Below are 14,961 nucleotides of genomic sequence, written 5' to 3'. Positions count from 1 at the left end.
GAAAAGTACACTGGCAAAGACAAGAATCTGAAAGATCTCATGACTCAATGAGTTTGTGAGCGTGCCCTCAATTCAGTCCATTTCTGCAAACAGATTAATGGTACAGACTTTAATTACATGGTCACATACTGCTCTTTCTGCAGGTCCTCTGCTTCACCAAGTGCCTGTGAGATGTTTTCATTCCTGTAACTTTATAACACATTAATCACGGGTGATGAGGCCATGAATCAGTTATGCAAGTCATCCCAAATACATACTGATGAAATCTGTAAACCGCCACGCATATTCTGATTATCCACCTACGCTACGGATGAACTATTTTTGGATTGTTTTAAACAGCTCTGAGGATGTTTAGTGCTTTTCGGTAGCACAGAGATACCTGACCTACAATCCAAATAATACCACGTGCCTCAACTACCATGTGGTCATTTTCGAAAGACTCATTAAGGAAAAATGTGATGGTCCAACACTGACTGCCTTCAGATGTGACCTAGGGCAACCTTCTGCATGGAAAAAGCCTACCATAGTATCTTTAGACACAAGTTGTATCAAACTACAAAATGTAGGCTCCTAACTTTGTGATCCATTTAAAAAACATAAGCCCTGTGACAGTTTAATATGTTTTTAAAAATCTCATTTATACAAGGCACAATGTCGCTCGTTGCAATTTTACAGCTATGTGTGTGCGAACAGGACGGTCAAGATTTGCAGGGTATTTTTTTAAAAAATGTTTTATCTTTGGTGCTGGGTAGGTAAAAGGAGCTCTTTCTAGGAACAGCAGATGAAGTAATAAAAAGGCAAAGATGAGTAGATTTACTGTATTTAGCTCCTATTCGTCATACAGAGGCACGTACGCAGGTTGTTGCAACTATTGGTGTTATCTTTTCATGTTAGTGATTCGAAAGCCACCACTCACTGAGTCATAAATATTACATTTGGAAGGACCTTTCAGGCCATTCAAGCCACCCTCTTGCAATAGGTACAATGGTCCCTACTGGATATTCACAAGCATAATTCAGTTTTGCCATCAGAAGGGTCATTTGCCTTCTAATTACCACGGAAATAATGCAATGGACCGCTAGTTCTTCACTACAATACATATATTTCTTTCCAGTATACTCCAATACATACACACATATATTGTCCTAGTCTATTTAGTTCACTGCTAAAATATGTCCAGCCATGAGTACACTGTCCAATAAACCCCACTGCTGACCCAAAGTTTCAAACAACAAACCTCTTCCTGAGTTTTAAAGTCTAGTTTGAAAATGCATAGAGAGCTAATGGCAGCTTTTCTTTGAAGAGTACTGATAGTTAAAATACTTTGCTCTCAAAAATTCTGTTTTACTAGGATTTTAGAGGGGGAGGAAACAAGAAACAATGGCTTTGAAGTAATTAATCTTGGAGAAAGAAATTAGATCAGGGCTCATATTTTACAGTGATTTACATCTTGTGCAACCCCATTACATTTAATGGGACTACTGAAGGTCTGTGTCAACATGGAATGTGACTCTTCAGTCTTAAGTGCCGTGATTCATAGACTGGGTTGCAGTGGTCACTGTTTTTAGGATAAGACTTTATCTCCTGGGACTGCTGATAGAGACTTTAGTTTTATTTCTTTAGGGGTTTGTTTTCCCTTTGTTTTCTTCTTTAGGAATATGCAAGGGGATTAGCCAGTCCATTGGATGCCCATATTTCATGTCTTTTGCTGTCACAATTATTCTAAAGAGAGTACTTGGACTCCTGGCATGTACACTGTCATGTTTTTTGATGGCACACCAGTTTATTATTGATCATACAGGACATGTAGCACTCAGAAGGCAGAAGTACTGCCTGCAAGTGAAAACTAAAGGACAAGGCCAAGAGAGGCAGTATTTTATAAATATATATGATGATATTCCCCCTCTTAACTTCTATTTGCTTTCTTGCTTTCTCTCTTTTTTTTTTTTTTAGTCTTACAAGGACCTGGAACGAGTGTACGTGGGCTTATATATTTTTTTTTTTCCTGGAAAGGTTCATAATATTAAACTACTACTGTGGATGAACCAAAGTTGCTACACAGTTTTTGATGTTGCTGAAACAACAGACTACATGCAGACATCCAAGATGCTATTGAATGGAAAGTTTTGATGCCTTTTGCCATTTCTCAGGAGGGTTGTAAGAGTATAATGAATATTTAACATTTCTATTCTATTTTTATTAGATTTTGTAGCACCTTATAAATTGCAAAAAGCACTTATTGCTTTATTCCATATATACTTTTCCTGGCTGTGACTGTGAACTGCGAGAAAGCATTTAGAAACCACTTTGAAAAGGGAAAAATACTCTAGCAAAATTACTTCAGATTACTAAACTACCTTGAAATATATGAATAATTCTGTGGGATATTTCATAACTGCAGTTTCTAAGGAGTGCTGTGAGCACATTTCTCACTTGAAATGCAGTACACAAGGCCTGCTCCCACCCAGGAGTTTCCATGCAAAAGGAAAAAGAAAAAAAAAAATCTATAAAGTCACTTGTCTTTTATGCAGAAACTAATGCATGCAGGAAACAGATATTTAATTCTCTCACCACTTTTTTCTGTGAGAACTGGTGAATTTGCAATGGAATATTCCAAAGGAAACTCTGCTCAAGTTGCGCTGCTGCAGAAGCATTTTCTATTTGATACTATCCTGGCAGCTGTTGGAAGCACCGTGTCCTTTCTCTAGGTGCAGCGACTACGCGGGAGCGGGGTGAAATCTAAACCGGGAAACTCTAAATTAAGGCGTGCTACACTTTGTGCGTAGCCTAGGGCCTTCAATTTGTCCAGCTATGACTGCTTTCATGCAAAATCTTATTTCATAAAAGCTCGTTTGTACTTTGAGCTTGCAACTCCTTACCCAGAAGAGGATATACATACAAATAATTACCTTGTTAGTCTACCACTGCAGAAGACTACGGGTATCCGCTCCTAAGTGGTACCTGAGTGCTCACTGCCTTTCACAACAGAAGTAAAAATACCACAGGCATTACGGAAAGACTGTTTTTCTCCCCCAAATTGGACACCAGCTCATTAAAATCAGGGCAAAAGAACCTCCAAAGCAAACACAGAGGCTCGAAGCATTACTGTGTCCCTTCCCATTTCAAATGACAAGTGGGTGCTTTTGATTGTGGTGCTGCCTTTATCCACCGCCTTCCTAAAGACATGTAAAAAGAGATCTTCAAGGCTCAGTTTGAATCCCCTGCCCTCTGACTGGGTGCAGGACCAGAGCCTGCTGCTCTGTAGTTTGCTTCACTCTTTCTTTATTAATGGTTTTACCTTTCTCCCTCCTGATACCTCCCAGCTTGAGCACAGAAACCCCAGCAGCTATGTGACCTTTGCAGAGACAAGGAGGGGGAAGAGCGGAGAAGAGAATTTAGAGGTGGGTTTGATCTACTCCGCAAACACTGACCATGCCGCTAAACAAACAGCTGCAAGAAAAGACAAAGAAGGTCTGAGAACGGAAACCAACGTATTCTGAAAGCTGGGAGCGGTTAAACGCGATGAAGAGCCACAGCAGCTGACGGGGAGGGAGATGGGAGCGGGAGGAGGGAACGCTCTGTCACATGCATTAGGCATATTACAATTTTTCAATACTCACATTAAGAACAACCAAACCACAAAGTTTCATAACTTGTCATTTAGCTTAAGGGGGGGAAGAAGAAGAAAAAAAAGGTGGTTAAAAGAGGAATAATAAAAACATCTCTGAACCACAGAGAACTGCAAGGTGACCTTCAAACAAAATCAGGGGTGAGCAACCCACTTCTTGTCTTCAGATGTCACTCATTTCCTAGCTCGCTCTTTGCAAAGGGAGGACGAAAGAGTTTCTCGAGTCGGCTGCAGGAAGACGAACAGAACAAGGACTTTCTGTTTGCACTTCTGTGTTCCTCTTTTTAAAATAATAACGATGAATACTGTGATCAGAGGCGACTGCCTGGGGGATTTTTTCTTTCAGTTTTTCGTGCACATGGCTCCCTGCTGAGTGAAGGACCCATGCAAGTAAGTGGAGGGTTTGCACTGAAGAGACTGCACAAGGGAAACAGCCAAATTGATTGCATACCTCTCAGTTTGCACACAAGCACTGCCAAGTGCCTGGAGTACACAATCCAAAAGAGAGAACAGCACATTGTGTTCTCTTGAACTGGTTTAACTTCTTGCTATCTTAGGCACTCCTTGTAATAATTGCTCATATTTAAGATACAAGGCTGACTTTTCACTTAACCTTCCCTTGCTCTTCTATCGCAGTTTTAGTTCATAGATCTCAGGAATGTCATGAGTGTCAAGACCTTTGATGGCATTTAGGTGGGGAAATGGAGGTGCAGAAAGATGATGTCATTTGGGCTATGTCACCTGTCCCATCAGGGGATAACCCTGCAATCTCGTTCAGACCTCCCAAATTACAACCTTTTCTTTTGCAAATTGCTATCACTTTAAAATATGTATCCATAATAAGATATAAACTGTCATGTCTCAGGATATAAGCCAAACACTGAGCGGGGGCAGTGGATAAGAAGCTATTTTTCTTATGAGCAAATTATAACTACTACTATTGTCTACTACATCGTTTCTCACATGCTCCTTTGAAGCATCTGGTGTTGGCTACTACAGTCAGTAATTGGAAGCTTGTAATAAGACAATCATAAGACTTTCTCTGGTATAACAGTTCCTGTGTTCCAATGTTTAATAAATCACAAGATTTAAAAGATCTAAAAAACAACAACTCATTTACTCACTATTAGTATCCAGGAAGCTTTCAGCTGGCTTTTTTTTTTTTTTTTTTTTTTTTTAATTCGAGCTTTCATTAGCAATAACGGAAAAGAGTTTAGATCCTTATATCCTCATTATAAACGTTAACTTTCTGAATATGATCCCATTCATTTAGTGATGAAATAAATCTTTCTGCCACTACTCCTAGCTCTGTTCTCCAGGTGCAGCAGAGGCTCTGGATATAAGGCATTCAGCTGAGAATTACGAGACAGTGTTAAGCACTTCCTGGAGTTTGGAAAATCGTTCTGCATCTTCCAAGATGGGGTTAGTACGTCACAGGACATAAGCACCATCATGAGATAAAAGCTATTATTATCACTCAGTAAATGTTTCCCACAGTACAGTAGCAATGAGGTACCTGAGTCAGAAATGCAGTTAGCAATGAGAAAGCATCTCAAGTCATGAAGAAGTCTGAATGGTGGTGTGTGTCTCCATGGGGGTGTTCATATCTCCAAGACATGTAGATGTGGTGCTTAGGGACATGGTTTAGTGGTGGAGTTGGCAGTGCTGGGTTAACAGTTGGACTTGATGATCTTAAGGGTCTTCTCCAACCTAAATGATTCTAAGATTCTAAGATATCAGCTTCTTGAACTACTCCTTAAAGAGGGGCAGTGATGCTTTCTCATACACTTTCATATCCTCGAGCCAGCTAAGGAATCTCACTAACTTTTTCCAATTTTCCCTTTTGTTGGAAGAAGGGTATAATCTCAGTGACTGTGAATGATACCTGCTTAAAACCAAAAAAACTTAAAAGACTGTTCAGGAGGAAAACCAAAAGTTATTTTAGGGTTACATATATAAAGATACTTCTACACCTCTCACAATCTATCAGACCATAGTGAGCTCTGTCAAAGTGGGAAAAACAAATGTTGCTTCAGAGTCAAGGTTTCACAGGTCACCCTAAAAGCTTCAGCAGTTTATTTCCTGCTGGAGAGACCCCTTAGACATTTTCTGTACCTACGGTGCAAGCGAAGTTCCTGTTGAGGGCAGTAAGAGTGTGTCACGCAGGAGAGAAAACTGCACTAAAAGACCTCTGCTTAACGGGACAGTGAATTTTTACAAGTGGAAAGCACGTATAAGCTCTAACAGTGCAAAGTTTCCTCTGTGTCCACAGTTCAGGTCAGCGTACAGTGCTTTTCCCCCAGGCAACCTTTGCACAGAAAACTCCATCAAGGCAAGATTTGTGCCTTCAAGGGAAGCAGCAGGTTAACACTCACCTCAACCACTGTATTACCATGGACACCCCGGGAGGAGCTGCTACAGACAGAAAATTCACCACCGTCTGAGGCAATGCGCATACCATCATGTCAGCAACAGCTGGATGCGGCAAGGGTATCACGGCCCCCATAATTGCAGAGGATCAGATTTCTCTGCAGCAGAGAGTGGGAGCCGAAGAATGGCTAAACAGCCTGTGGTACAGTATCACGGGAGCCTGCAAATTGCATAGGCGAAGAATCAAAAAGAGCCGCGTAGTAATGACAATCCCGTTCCTTCCCGTGCCATCTGGTTGCACCATTACTGCTCCACACATCAGGCTGTGCATGCATAGTGATATAGGCAACATATTGCTGTCTTCAGGATCAGTGGTGCAGAGACCAAATCTGAGCATGGCATCTGCAATGACACATGTTTACACAGCCCCTGCACTTCACAGAGCTTCTGAAATTCAAATTCGTCCAAACCAGTGAGATATGCCAGGATTGCTCTGCCATTGCTTAGGTAGACAGCAGCAACTGCTGGGCACTCAAAAGTAACTATCCAGGAAGACAGACCAGGAGAAGATAGCCTGATAACAGGCAACTGGCAGGGATTGAGACTTACTGTATGGCCATACTCAACTTCTCTGCAATTATATAAAAAGTGATAAACTCGCTCTGCCTTGGGAATCCTCTGTCTACTTACTGATGCACTACGAAGCTTCGTAGCTAGTATGTGGCAGATTTAGATTAGATAGATACTAAGAAGAAGTTCTTCACTACAAGGGTGGTGAGACACTGGAACAGGCTGCCCAGAGAAGCTGTGGCTGCCCCTGAGCTGGAAGTGTTCAAGGTCAGGCTGGATGGGGCTTGGAGCAACCTGGTCTGGTGGGAGGTGTCCCTGCTCATGGCAGGGGGGTTGGAACTGGGTGGTCTTTGAGGTCCCTTCCAACCCAAGCCGTTCTGTGATTCTGTGACTCTATGATTCTATGGTCCAAGGTCAACGAACACCGTCAATCCAAGCCATCTTGCAGCAGAAACATGACTGGGACATCTGGGACACATGTACCTCTCTGTGGTCCATACAAAGAAAACAACAGACTGAGGAATCTGTCAGAGGCACCCACCTCCTCCTTTGATGAGGGAGGGCATTTAAGGTGATTAAGACCCTCTGTTAAACACCACAGTCGCTCACCTCAGATGTGGGCTGAGCATTGCTCCAAGCAGCTTGGAGGCCACCTCTAGCTTGATGATAAGCTCATGTCATCTTGAGCGACAGGGCTAGACTCGAGGAATTTGGACACACTACACAGGAGCTGGCTATCAACAGGATATGCAATAGGCACAGGTCTTAACCAAGTAACACCAAGTGATGAAGTGAATTTGGAGCAGTGCCAGGAAGACTACAGGACAGGAAGAAATGAAAGATTAAAGTGTTTTTAACACTGTCTCCACATGCTCAACAATGATTTTCTCAAGGGTCTTTGCTTTATAAATGCTCTGTGATGTATAGCATTTTTTCCAGATCTGCCCTTCATCTGATCATTGCTTACACAGAAAGAATCAAATTGCTATGGCAGTTGGATTAATCCTTTCAAAATGGCTTGTTTCTGCTTTTATTCTTAAGATGCATGGCATAGTAATTCCACAAGAACCTGTGAGATTGCTGATACTGTACACCACAGTAACTCAGAACAGGATTTCGCCCACCTTTACCCACACCCACGCCCCTAAAGAAATCAAGAGTGATGTTCTCAGATCCTCCTTTCAAAACACAGAATGCTTCAACAATATGGAAATACAACTAAAGCACTGACACATAAATGATGTAAAGCAAGTACTACCACTAAACAGGTCTCTGCCCTACAAATTAAGGGCTGCTGTTCCACGACTCCTAGGTGTCCCACAAAGGGATGGATCTTTCCTTGGGCATCTAAAAATGAGATGACTGAATGTGAATGAATCACCATAGGCTTCCTTAATAGTCAATGGAGAGGAACAGGTACCCCAGAGGACAATTTATGTCACACTAAAACAGGCATCTAAGGCACGTCAAATGGATTGCTCCCTGAAGATGCCTATTTCTTACTATTGACTAAAAAGGGAGCCCAGGGTGACTGGTTCAACCTTAGGCATCTAACTTTAGACTTCTAAAGTTGTGTGAAATGAATCACACACGTAGAGGGACTAGTAGATCATCTATCTTTTGTATGTCATAGAGCTTTAATTTTCACCCAGTCACTCTTTTGTTGAGCCCAATAACTTTTGTCTAAAATGTTTCCTCCAGAGAAGGCTTCAATCTTGAAGACATCAAAAGATGAAGAATTCATGACTTCCCCTAGCCCCTTGTTTTAATGATTAACTGCTATCACTGTGAAAAACACTGCTGGTTCCAATTCGCTCTTGGTTAATATTGCGTTTCCCTCTGCTATTTTTGAAGAGATTGCTGGATTTCCTCTCTGGAAGCACTGATGCAGTTTCAGATCACCAGATCTGAAGGCCAAGTGGTCCAGCCTTTTTTCCATTTCAGAAATAAAGATCTTTGTACAAACTTCTGCCCACCTAGCAGAAAAACTTCTTCATTTTTATATTGTTGAACTAGGACATTGTTTAGTAAGGCCGATGTTTTCCTATACCCTAGCTTCCCTGTGATCTGAAAGAATGATGCAAATATTAATAAATTATGTCTCAGTATCTGTTTAAATAAATAGTGCTGTGCACTCATCAACAGCAGAGAAACTAAAGGGCAGAGAGGACAAGCAACAAACTCAGGTCTAGAGCAGCGATGGGAGCTGCTCTTTCCCAACTCATAACAATGTCTTTCAAGCACTGGATTTCAATTAACACTCTGCCACCTTTAGACACACATTGTTTCTTTTCTACTGCAACAGGACACACACAGGTTGGAGAGGAGAAATTTTATCTTTAGTGCTTGGTTTCCAACAACCTTTGTGTTCCAAACACCTTTGTGTTCTCTTTATACTACCTCCAAAAGAAAAGGTTTCCAGTCTCTGACTTAGGCTGCATGGCACTACAATATATTGTGTGTTGCAACAATCCACAAGTTGCAATCATCATCTGAGACAGATTTTGATGGGCTTCACTTATTTTTACCTCTACATCAGTAACCACGTCAAATCTCAAACAAATCTCTGTGTATGATGAAATGAGCATTTGCAGATAGAAACTGGGCAGGGAGGAAAGCAGTTACCCAAATCACTTTGCAAAATTCAAAGGGCTGTGTGAATGCTAAGTGTGTTAGAACTAGTCCTTCGGCACAAGTGTCTGTAGTCTCTTTATTTGATTGCCATTATTTATATTATCATAGATGAGGAGCCTATTGCACCTTGCACTGCACAATCAAATAACAGAAATGATAATCCAGGTTTCTATTTTCACAGGGCTCCGTCTACTACAGCCAAAGTGAAAGAATACCCTTGAAAATATCTCCATATACAAAAACCCCAGGGCTATATATAGATGCTAGATCGAGTTAATCATATCATGCAGATAATGTTTCTATGATCAGCTTCCAGATACACCTAGTAACAACAAGGTTCCTGCCAATTTTATGCCTCTCGAGCTATTTCATAATGGACATGAACAGGAGACATCCTTAAGTATAAATATCTCTCCTGGTCTTCAGTTCTGTTATCTTATAGTACTCTCTTCACCTCATGTTTATTGCAACTGTGTGCTTTGTTTTTCCTATTTCAAACTGAATACTCCTCCTGAAGGAAGACCTCAGCAACTTTAACGAATCTTGTTATTACTATGCATGTCTAGAGCAGAATATGCTGTTATGAATGGTCCCCACCCACAGTGACCTAAGAACTCTGTGATCAGAGTCAGCGTAAGAAGGTATTGTTGTATGTGCGCATGCACACACACTCTTCCAACTACTACTACTACTACAAATTAGTATTTTTATTACTACATTTTTCTATCTATGTTCTTTAGCGCATCTACTTTTGAGGAACTGGCTTAAATGGATGCTGAAATCACTACGTGCCTGCAAGACAGAGCTGGAACCTCATTGAGTTTGCTTTTATACCAGCCATGCCAGAGCCTGCCCATCAAACCCTGTGCAAATTACTTCTTCCAAACCATCCAACCAAAACACAGTTTTAGAAATGTCCATGTACCTTCCCAGAGTGTTTAGCGTGCTTTAGATGAAGGTCATAATAAAAGTACTAGTTTTATTATTCCACAGTTTCAGCAGATGGTCTGAACTATTAAGAATCAATTTGAGCCTATTAAGAATGTCATCTATTCTATTTCCAGACAATATCACAGCAGTTCAGCCTCATTACTTATCTGTCACTATGAAAAGTAGCTAAACCTTCATCCATCACACCCAGCTACTCTTTGCCCAGAATTCTTGACCTATTTTTCCTGGGATTTTTCCCTGCTAAAATATTCCTCTCCTTTAAGTTCTACAGCAATGTGGCCACTCACAAAAAAAAAAAAAAAAAAAAAAAAAAAAAGGCTCTGAGAATATCTAGTCTACACGTAGCATATTTTCCAAAGAATCTCAAAGTACTTCACAAAGGACAAATGTATCATTACACCCATTACTCAGATGAGAAATCTGAGGTATGTGGTCATTTTTCTACATAATTTAACAAATTTTGTGATCTCTGAAGGTAAATGAAGAAATCAGTGCTGACACAGCACGAGTTTCATTTTTTAAATCATACAGGCTCCCAAAATTTCCAGGACTACTGTCAGCTCTTTTTTTCCAGTTGCTGCTCTGTCTTCTTAAGCCACTCATTTTAAAAAAATAATTTCCAAATAATTATTTCCAAATTTTGCCTTGGCTCAAAGCTATTTTTCCTTGGAAAATATGAATAGTATTTCTGTAAATTCTGCTTACTGACTTTTAAAGTCTACACGAGTAAATCACTTCCCCACTTCACACTGCACCTTAATTAGCAAAGTCATTAGTCACTTATTCCTAAGTTTTGAAAAACCCAGTGTGATCTTTGGAGGCCCTGTTTTGGAGGATTGAGATTCAGACCCATATTGCATACTTGTATTTTTCTTTTCTCTCTTTTATAAAATTAACCACAAACTAAGTAACTGTCATTTGACTACGAACAGGATTCAAAACTTCAGTGGCTATCCAGATACATTCATTTTATCAATCATGTTTATATAATGCTTAATTACGTCTAACCTATTGAAACAAGACTATCATCGACATCCATAACTACCATGTTAATTCATGCTTATGGACAGATGAGAAGTAATCACTAAAGGTACAGTCATTAACATGTCCTCATGTGACCGCAGCTGTGATATACTTTATTGCGTGAATTCAGGGGGGAAAGGAAAATTTTGATTGCAATAACTTAATCACATTAGGAGACAAAATATATAATACATATCGCCTATCTATTTTTATATGACTACATAGAAAGAGACACTTCAAAAAAAAAAAAAAGCTTCAAATTCACTACAGAGATATTTTTCCTGATATCTAATACAACTGCCACTTTAGGAGAATATGGCTTTTTTCCATCTCTGGAAACACGAGAAGCATCAATCAATACTTTCAGTTGCTTCAGAGGCAGTATTAAACAAGAGAAAAGACCACTTCCTTTTCTGCTATGTTCTACTATGAATGTCTACACAGAAGGCCTATGTTCCAGCCAAGGCAATTAATGATTAATGAAAAACAGACATAGCCTATTTAGAGAAAGCAGGGAGCCCACGAAACTGAGCACTGCATGATGGCTTCATTAAAAAGAAAAGGATTGAGCATCATCTTGGGGCAGGGGGGAAGTCGGAAGCCTTTTTCTGCACTCTTTGAACTTCCATTGAGCAGGTTGCTGAGCCATTTTCCTATGGTGTTTCATGGACCACACAGGAGGAAAGATTTTCATCAGGTAGAAACCTGTACTGAAATTGTCCATCTATGGTACTGTGTGGTTCTTCTCATCGCTGAGTCACTTGACTGGGAGATGACTTTGGACTTGATCACTTAATCCACTCCCTGAGTCTGTGGTTGCAGTCAGTCTCACCATTAACATCCTTGACACACGGTGGCTGGACTACATCACGCACTGGAGAAGGTATATGCCGACTTGACAGCTGCTTCTTCTGCTTGTAAGATCTTTAGAGCTGTAAATGTTTAGCTAATATTTACTCTATTTCAGCTTATGGGCTGGATTTTCTCTTTTGTAGCCAGCTGGAGGGGCAGTGCGGCAGTGGAAAGCACAGGAGAAATTTGGGCTGGCTTGGCCAGAATCCTGTCTGGGATCCCCTGAGGAGAAGACGTTGCCATGGCAGCTTTGCTGTTCCTTCAACTGGTGCAATAGCTGCTGTTGCTACATTAAGCCAGCTCTGCTGGTCTGTGAAGGTGAGTAGCCTTCTCTGGGTAATTAGAAAACTACCTGCTTCCCCACATGCTTCTGTTCCTCATCCCTCCATCTGCCTAAGATACACAAAGATTTTGTTATCCTTTCTGGAGGAGATGACCTGCCACAGCTGTTATGCTCTTCATCTCTCAAGACCGTAACAGCCAGCTCTGGCACATAATGGGCTGCAGCTTTTACTGAGGGACTCAAGCTGTCCCAGTAAGATGCCTCCTAGAAATGGGAGTGTGATGTACTTTCATTTTAGATCTGAGCTCCACAGTGGCATTCATCTGCTCCTTCTAGGGTTTTTGTGCTTTTGTCTAGTGCCTATGGCATCCAAAGCTACTACAAAAAATATCCGAAGGGCTGAACTGCTCAGGAATGACCCAGTTGAGATCTACAGCCTGCGATCTTCACTTGGTAAGAAAATCTCAATCTTTTACTTGAAGAATTGAGAAAGGTTGGCCCCTTGGCAAACACAGCCAAAGTGCTAACATCCCTTCACCTCTTACACAAGGCCTGATGGCTGGATCACACAGATGAGCCAGAGTTGAAGCTCTTTGTCTCTCAAATCCACATCTCACACCTCACTGGAGAAAGCCCTAAGGCCACCGATGACTCTGAGCAGCAGACATTCACCCGTCTAGCCTGCTGAAACTGTGCCAGATGAAATCAATGGGATCATAAGCATTTAAATAGGAATTACTACTGCTCAACCAGCTAAAAATGTCCTTTATCAGACACAGCCTCAGTCACATCCCTTCTTTTGAGCTATAAACAAAGCACATCAAACTGGAGGTTGCATAGGTACATGTGTAGCTAGCAGCCTCTGCTCTTTGTCTTCTCAAGGTAACATCCATTACAGAAGGAAGGAAGAGGTATGGTTTATTGCATATGGATCTTGCGGTTCTGGAAATGATACAATCACCATACCCATCTCACAGAGCAAGTCTGCGAAATGAACATATGATTAAGAGGTTTGAGGTCTCTACGTTAAAAAGAGACATAGCAATGTTGCTGTGATTTAATTCATGCATGCATGCACTTCAACCCAGACCAATTCCCAGGGGTTAAAATGAAACAGAGTTTAAATCTAACAAGGGTAGAGACTTGTAACCAATTCCTAGGCTTCTCAAAGAGAATATCAAATGACGTGAAATCTTTAATTGCCCTGAATGAGATACAGACATCTGAAATGGAGTTACTTGTCTCCTATCAAAAAAAAGAAAGTTAATTCTTTACCTTCTTTCTACCACCCCTAGAAAATAAAACTTGTTCAGGCATAAAAGTAGACTAAGCTTTACTAAAACCAAGCACAGATTTTAAGCACCTACTTTAAAAGCACAAGTTGTTTGTGCAACTGATATGATATTATGAAACTTCAGACACTTCTTTCACAACTGACAAGGAACTGAATGCATTAGACAGGCCTGTTTCACATCAGAAGCCACAAAGGCTCCCAAGCCCGTATTCCTCCGGATTTTTTTCTAAACTCCATTGTTTGTGGTTAAAAAACCAAAAGGGTCTGACCCATTTAAAAAGAAGAAAATCTTATTTCTTAGGCTGCAAATGATACTCACTGCTAGCAGAAAAACAACTGGAGCTTAATCCTCCTGAAGAAAGGAAATGTCCCAGGTCAAAGTGACTACACATAATCCCCCACAGAAAGTAGGGAAAAAAATAAAATACACCAGGTCCAGGCTGGTGGTGCAGAGCCACATAGCACTGGCAACGGTTACAAATGGCTCTGTCAAAGCCAGTTGATTTCCATCTAACAATTAAAGCAGTGAGATGTTTTTGGTGGAAGGTTAGCATTACTTTTTTTGGCAAAGCAGAGTTGTACCTTTATTCTCAAATATTGCTTCATGGTGGGAAGCGTTGCACACAGTAGTGAAAAACAATAATCTATCTTCGAAGTCCTTTTGAAAGGTCCAGCTCATTCCAGTTCCTCAGGACGAAGCAAGACAAAGCTAAGTGGAATTGTTTCCATTTCACAGATGGGAAAGATGAGGCAACAAAGCAAAGGATTAAACTGGCGGTGGGGTGGGGTGAGGGAGGGAGGTTGGTGTGATTACTGCAGTCTCAGGGAACCTGTTTTTTTTTGCATTTGCACTCGATTTTGGGGTAAGCATTTCTGTGCTTTTTACCAGGATAGTGCACGAGATCACTACATCTGCAACTCATCGTGCAGCGTAAGTGCATCAATTGGCCTGAACATCAGGGAAGTGAGCCCTCAAGTTTGGATGAATCTCTGGCCTTTTGCCAAGCATGCAGAGATCTTGTTAACTAAAATAATTACTGAGTTAACCTCTTTGCAGGCAGAAGAGGAAATTACAGGAGCCAATTTTTTTGCCAAGCCTTAGCATGAGAACTCAGGGCATCCTGGGTCTCTCTGCTGCTCAGATCACTGGGTTTCCTCTATGTCCCAGCAATTCCCAATGCAAATGCATTTAGCAATAAGGAAGACACATACTCAAGCAGGGACTTTGCTGCCGCTGCTGAAGGAAAGAGACAAAGACTCTTAGCATGACTACAGACAATCTAGTACTGAACTTGTGGACTGCTCATTTTCCCTTGGAAACTCAAGTTAATCACTTTCCCTTTTCCTAGCACTCCG

General features: G+C 41.0%; 1 protein-coding gene across 5 annotated transcripts in view; it reads right to left on the bottom strand.

Moving 5' to 3' along the window:
* SETBP1 (SET binding protein 1) overlaps nt 1–14,961 on the bottom strand; it is a 241,466-nt gene that overhangs the window by 97,307 nt on the left and 129,198 nt on the right. The window lies entirely within an intron of this gene.

This window comes from Leptosomus discolor, chromosome Z (assembly GCF_034619465.1).
Source record: "Leptosomus discolor isolate bLepDis1 chromosome Z, bLepDis1.hap2, whole genome shotgun sequence".
NCBI lineage: Eukaryota > Metazoa > Chordata > Aves > Leptosomiformes > Leptosomidae > Leptosomus > Leptosomus discolor.
The sequence above is the reverse complement of the archived record's forward strand: the minus strand, read 5'-3'. Positions and strand labels throughout refer to the sequence as shown.